The sequence below is a fragment of the Alligator sinensis genome, unplaced genomic scaffold (genome assembly GCF_000455745.1).
Source record: "Alligator sinensis unplaced genomic scaffold, ASM45574v1 scaffold156_1, whole genome shotgun sequence".
In the NCBI taxonomy this organism is placed as follows: domain Eukaryota; kingdom Metazoa; phylum Chordata; order Crocodylia; family Alligatoridae; genus Alligator; species Alligator sinensis.
Genome location: NW_005841844.1, coordinates 2,955,215 through 2,962,215, shown reverse-complemented (window position 1 = coordinate 2,962,215; position 7,001 = coordinate 2,955,215).

Here is a 7,001-nt window from a genome sequence, read left to right as displayed (position 1 = left end):
TGGTTGCCTAGAAGATGCTGCTAGAAGGAATTGTGTGCATGTGTAGTAATAACAATAAAAGAAGAGTGCGGAGAGCACAGGGTTTTGCTGCTGGTACGTGTTATCCTTCCTCCTCCTGGCTTTCTCCAGTAACTGTAGATGTTAAGCAAACAAAACAAATACTTTTATGCATTGCCCCATGGACAGCCAGATGGGTGCTGAGCTCAGTGTCTACTTTGTTTTGAGTGGAATCGATAAAAGTTTAGGCCGTTGACCTGGCTCTTGTCTGTCCGTGTCTTACCCACCAATGTAACTTTAATCCAAGTCAAACTCTGTTGTTTTATTATCTCTAATATACCTTTTTACCTGTTAATTGCCTACTTTGTATACTTATCTGACATGCATTTTTTTTTTCTCCCTATTCCCCCAAAACCCTTCCAAACTCAAGTCCATTGTTGCTGCCTTGTTCAAAAACAAGTGGTGACAGCTAAGCTTCTAAATCCTCTTTAACCTGAGGTAGAATCCTGCTTGAATATCTGTGTATGCTCATAGAGTGGCGACTTATAGTTACTCTGCTTAAATTGAAGGACCATTTGGACAGCTAAATGTATGAGAGTCTTGTTCTTGTCCTCATTCTTGGGGTTTCATCCATGGTCTTCGGCCCTATTGTGGCATAAAGGACGAACTGCAAGTATCATCTTTTATTTGCAGTAATTTTTGCCTTCTGTGTAGGCTACATACCTGAGATTGCACTCAAAGCAGGCTGAATTTTTGGCAAACTAAAATTGATGTAAATGTTTAATAATTAAAGGGAACATAGTTGATGCTGTACAAATGAACTACTTCTGTGTTCTGGTTCATGCTGCCTCTAAGTCTTTACTGACATGTTTTATTTTAAATGAAAAGACAACTTTGTTACATTTATGGTAGGACAGAAGACTTTTACAGATTAGTAGAGGGAGCTTGCCTGAAGGTAGGGCACAGTGGCACCTTAGAGACTTGACTGGTTCGGAGAGGCATGAGCTTTCCTAGGCAACAACTTGCTTTGTTAGATGCTTTGTCATAGTATCTGATGAAGTAGGTAGGTTGTTGCTTGTGAAAGCTCATGCTTCTCTGAACCAGATGCCTGTTGCTTGTGAAAGCTCATGCTTCTCTGAACCACATGCCTGAGGTGCCCCCCTGCCCTACCTTCTGCCTGACTTTTGATTAACATGGCTAGCTACCTCTTTAGAAGGAGTTTTGGCTTGAGGGGAGTGGGGGTTATGGGAGAGATCATGGCTATTTGTGTGTAACTAGGTAAAGCATACAGACCTATTTCATGATTTAAACTTGTCCTGAAGATGCTAGCTAATGCCAACCATATCATTCCACCCAAACTAGAGTAATTTGTTATCTTGGAACTTCTGCTAGAAATATATTCTGCTGTACAGTACTTGTCATTTACTTGACGTGAAACTTGACATCAACCCATCCTTGAGATTTGAATGCAGCAGTCAGCATCTCAAAGCCATCCTTGGGTGCTCTGCCATATGGGCTTTCTGTATAGTTTAGTATTCTGGATTCAGTGGATGTGTCTACACATTCAGTTGATGTGACTGAATATACTCCAGCTCAAACTGAGTAAGGTAATCCTGATGTCACCATCTACGTGCTCATTTAAGCACAGTAATTTATGGTGGTTTAGGATAGTACATATGTCTGATAGGACTATGCCATGCTGAAGTAAATTAATCTGCTGGGTACTAATTCAATGCCTCTGTTGACAGTGATGCTTTACTATACATTAAATTAGTCTAATGCACAGTAAAGTGCACATGTAGGCATGTCTACTAATTTGCAGTGTTTTTCAACTCTTGCAGTTCAGTTTTTGTGATATTAATCTTGGTGTGTATCCTATGGCCCGTCTCCTGGGCTTACAGCCCTGTTGCATGATAAAATGTAATCTTGGCTATCTCGTAGATAGCATCTTGGTGTGGACATGGCAGTCAGTTTTCACACAAGGGTTTGCCTCAACCAACCAGCAAGCATGAAGAAAGCAAACTGCCTTGTCCAGGGTGGAATGTTAGCATATGATGGTCTCCATCTGGTTAAAGCTACCATAATTACTTGGATCAAAGACCAGGCTTTTTCCCCCAGTCAGCATTGGTGGGGGTGGGGAGGGATATGAAAAGTAAAGCAATTAATTGTCTAACTGGTAAGCCTAGTGATAACTGGTTAGCTTACAGGTTATCATTTAATTCAGGGCAGGGCACAGTCAGGAAGGGAAGCGGGGAAAGGAAAGCCATGTGGTGTACCAACAGGAACTGGAAGGTGGCAAGGCAGGCAGGAGAGACGCAAGAAGGACTAGTACCCATAGCTTCTAAGGCTAAAGAGGGAATCAGCAGGTAGCCTAATGACTCCTCATTTAAGCAGCTAGCTGCTCCTTCACAGGTGTTCCCTCCCAGTTCAGAGCTTTTGTGGGCTGTGTTTGTCTGGCTGTGCTTGCCACTGCCTTCTCCCTCCCGGTCAAAGGCCCTGGGAACAGCTCTCAGCAGCAGTTGTCTGAGCTGCTGTGTTATCACTCAGTTAATTGTTTAACCAGTATAATTAGAGGAGGTTAAATGGATAATTTTTAAATGATATTTACATCCCTAGTGGGGGTGGGGAGGACCATTTTATATTCAAGTGCTGGCCTGGGACGTATGGTGGCTCAGCTCCAGGCTTCAGTTGCAGGTTTGGGGCTGAAACCTGAGCTGAGCTGCTACCTGCCCTGGGCCAGCATGACTCATTTGGTGGGGGAGGAGGCTCCTGATTGGCAGGGCGGGGAGGGGGGAATGGGAGAGACCTGCCTAAGTGTTTTGGGAGGAGAGTAGAGGACATGGTGCAGCCTGCTCCCTCCTCCCTCCTGTGCCTTCTGCTCTAGCACCAATCTCTCCAGCCCCAAACTGGCCTGGACAGGAGCTGTTGCTACTGCTCCCTGGTCAAGCAGAGCTGGGTCAGGCTTAGCTAGGGCCACAACAGAGCCTCAATAGATGGTAAGTGACCAGGGGCTGGGGGGTTAGGCCCAGGCATGGGGCCAAAGAGTAGGGGAGCAGGCTGCAGGGGAGTAGGGAGTGAAGGGGCGGGTCAGGCATGGGGTACAAGAGTAGGGGAGCAGGGGGTGAGGCAGGGAGTAGAGGTGCAAGCACAGGTATGGGGGCAAGGAGCGTAGTGAGCAGGCATCAGGGGCAAGTAACAGGGCAGGCATAGGCATGGGAGGGGGCAAGGGGTGGGGGCACAGGCAGGGAAGGCAAGGTGAAGGGGTCTGGCCCCTCACCCTCTGCCACTGCTTTACCCACCACAGCAATGGTAGGGTAGGGGGGAAGATGAATTCAAGATGACCTTCCATTGGTTAAAATCTTTATGTGGAAAATTACAACACATGTTTATAACTTTCCATGTATAGAACCTAATTACTGAAGAGTTGTCTTTAACCATATTTACCCAAATCAAGAAAAAATTGAATTTATGTTTCGGTTCTGTGGTAGGGAGCTTTCTGATATCTAGATGCTTGGTATATATTGGATGCCTTGAATTAAAATGCTGGTGTTAACAGCGGGAGCAATATATCAGGTATCAGGGCTGTCCAACTGGTAGCTCATGGGCTGCATGCAGCTTATAAGGTGCTAACGTGGTCCACAGGCTCCTGTCCAGTTGCTGCTACCCTCTTTGCTTTTGATGGAGCAGCATCTGGGGTCTCTGAACTACCACCTCCCCTCCCCAATCCCCTTTCCCAGCTTCTGCTTCCTGTCCCCATTCCTGGGGGTTGGATGGCACAGCTGGAGGGGACTGGGCTACTTGAATGGCACATGTAGCAGAGGGAAGCTGGGCTGCCTGAGTTGTGGGCAGCAGCAGGGTGGGAGATGGCTGTGCAGCAGAACTGGGGTGCCTGTGCTGTGCAGCAAGTGGGTCCCTTGGTCTGTGGCCTGCATAGCTTGTGACCTTTAGCTCCTGAGAAATTGGACAGTCTTGAGCTACATTAGAGGTTCCCAACCGCTAAGCTCTGGCCCAGTAGTGCGCCACAGTGGGTTGGCTGTCTGGTCATGGCACGAGCCCAGTCTGTGTCCGCCTGGGTGAGTGACTTCTGGGTTTAAAGCTGAGCTTCCATGGGTTAAAGTGGCACAGCGGGGCAGCCTGGGGAGGGAGGCAGGCAGCTCCGTGTGCCCTGTACTGCTCCAGCCATGGTATAAAAAAGGTTGGGAACCACTGAGCTAAATGATGCTTGGAGAAAGATTCCTTTGAAATGTCTATTTTCAGATGTGCCTGATATTCCTTCCTTCCTCCTCTAGAACTAGAAACTTTTTTAAAACTGATGGAATAAATTATGAAATCAGAAGCTTTGCATGTAAATATATATAGGCCCTGTACGTCCCTTTTTCTTTGTTTCTTTTCAACTTTCCTTATTTTTCTTTCTAAATTTAAATGCAACTTTACTGCAGCATGCAGTTGAGCATAGTAGTAAGTGAAATTTGGGGTTGGGTGAACATTCATCCTTAACAGTCCTTTTAATAAATGACTTGCAATAGAGGTAGGCAACTCCTGGCATGTGTGAGAGAACATGGCATGTGAAAATATTTTACTGGGCATGTGTGTCTTGGGGCAGATGGCAGGGAAGGGGCCAGGGCTGCAGTGCCACAAGGATCAGGTTCCTTATGGCTCCCCAGCCATCTGCCCTGGCATGCCGACATCTTACAAGTTGAGGTTGTGGATGTTTTTGGCACTCTGCCCAAAATTTTTTCCGACCCCTGTCTTGGAACCAGGGATCCTGGTTTTGTTCATTTAAAAATTCCAAGTTATCTGATTTAAAACCTCGAATCTGCATTTTTTTCTGCAATTCAAAATGAAACACCACGTATAGATAGATAGATTTCTCTCATATAATATAGACATGCACATACGCGCACACTCTCTGCACTACCACCCCTCTGCTGAGGCAGGCAGGGGCACCTCACCATGGTGGCATAGGGCTCCCAGCAGCAGCACTGAGCCTCCCTGCCCTGCCAGATCCTGCCTGCTGGGGCACAGAGGACCCCAGGGGGAGCACAGCAGGGCAGGGAGCCCAAAGCGGGCAGCCTGTATCTGCCCTCACCTAGTGCACAAATATGGGGGGCACATGGCCCTCCACATGCCCCACCCTCCAGGAGTATATGCAGTGTTGGAGAGCCAGCCCCCCTGCCAGTCCCAGGTGAGCCACCTGGTCCTCTGTCCTGTTCCCCACCCAGGCCCTGCAGTCATGCATTCCTACCCCAAGCCCCACGCACTGCCCCACCTGGGCAGCACCCCCAGCACTGCCCAACTCCCTCCCTCCCTCACTGTGGGGGCCTTTTACATGGAGGGACCTGCAGGAGCTGCTTGCTACACTGCCTGACTATCATGTGCATGCCTGTTTGCACACATGCCCGTGGTACCTCCTGCCTGATCATCCTCCTCCCACTCTCCCTAGTCCCAAGCAGCCCCTTGCAGCTGAAACTCTGCTAGCCTGCAATGGGAAACCCACCATTTCTCATAGTTTTTTTCCTTAAAAGGAGAAAATCTGCTTTTTTCCATGGCAAACAGAATACCCAGATCCCTGCTTGTAATGTATACAGTTAGACCTGGTAGGATGTTTTCAGCAGTGGTAGGCAAGTTGATATTTAAAATATCTATTAGGTTGTCTTATTAATACCTTTGGAATAGTATTTAAAGGACCAGTGTAGAAGGCGATTTAATTGACGTAGTTCTGATAGTGGGACTGTAGGTTTGTGATATGCCAGGAAGCATAATAAAGTTAATTTGTCTTGCTCTTTAAGTATTTAAACGTTTTAAAGGTGAGCAAGGAATGGGGTGGAGCTGTAGAGGTGAGCAAGGAATGGGGTTTGCACTGGTTGTATATGTGGAGAGTTTGACCATCTATTTGAATATAGTATGTTAAGAACTAGCTCCTGTTTTAACATCTGTTTCCTAAAATGTAGCAGATCACCTTTCACCTTAAGCTGTTGTTTTTGAGGTTTTTTTGTAATTGGACTATAAGCTCAAGTACAAGTTTTACATATCTTAGTTAAATCAGTTTGTATTTCAGTGTATTAGCCAAATATTGTTCTGTCCAGAGGAGGTTTTTAAAATGTATTTTACTCTATTTAAAAGTAACCTGAACAATGGCTGGAACAACAGAAGGTAGGAAGGTGGTGTTTTTTCCCATATCTGTCCCTTCCATAAACACACACGACAACTAGGGGTGCAACAATAAAGATTTTTTGGGGCCGATATCGATGAGCAGTTATTGACCAGCCATATTGGTCAATACTGATCTGATAGCTGATATGCAGTTTGGCAGGTTGGAGAGCAGCATTGGGCCAGTAAGTCTGTGGCGGCGGGGCGGCAGTTCAAGGCCCCTACACTGAGGGAGAGAGTGGGGCAGGGTATGGTACAGAGCCATGCGCAGCTCATCTGGAGTGGAGGGTGTGGCTCCCTGCCGCTTTATGTACCCCTGGAGGAGGCACAGGGGACATGCCCTTCGGATTTGTGCGTGGGGCGAGGGTGGGCTGCCAGCTGCTGGCTCAGGGTTGGGGACTCTGCTGGCCTCTTCCTGGCAGGGGGGCTGGACTGGGGCTGTGCTCAGGGAAAGCAGCGGTGATGGCACTGGAAGGCGGGGGGGTTGCAGGGAATTTTGGGGTGGCTGTAGCCCACCCCATAGCCCCAGCTTCCAGTGCCACCACTGCCTTGCCTGCCCCAAGTGCAGCCGCAGCCCAGCCCCCCAGCCGGGAAGAGGCTAGTGCTGCCTCCAGCCCTGACCCCCAGCAGGCAGCCTGCCCTTGCTTCATGCACATGCCCCCCATGCTACCCCCAGGAGTGCATGCAGTGGCAGGGAGCCGCTCCCCCTCCCTACCCCCTGAATGAGCTGCCCATAGCTCTGCCCCTCAACCCTGTCCTTCTCGGCCGTGCCTGCCTCATCGTGGGGGCCTTTATTTATCCCCTCCCCCCACACTGCTTTCTTCCCCCACACCCCTTCCCCCCTACAGACTTAC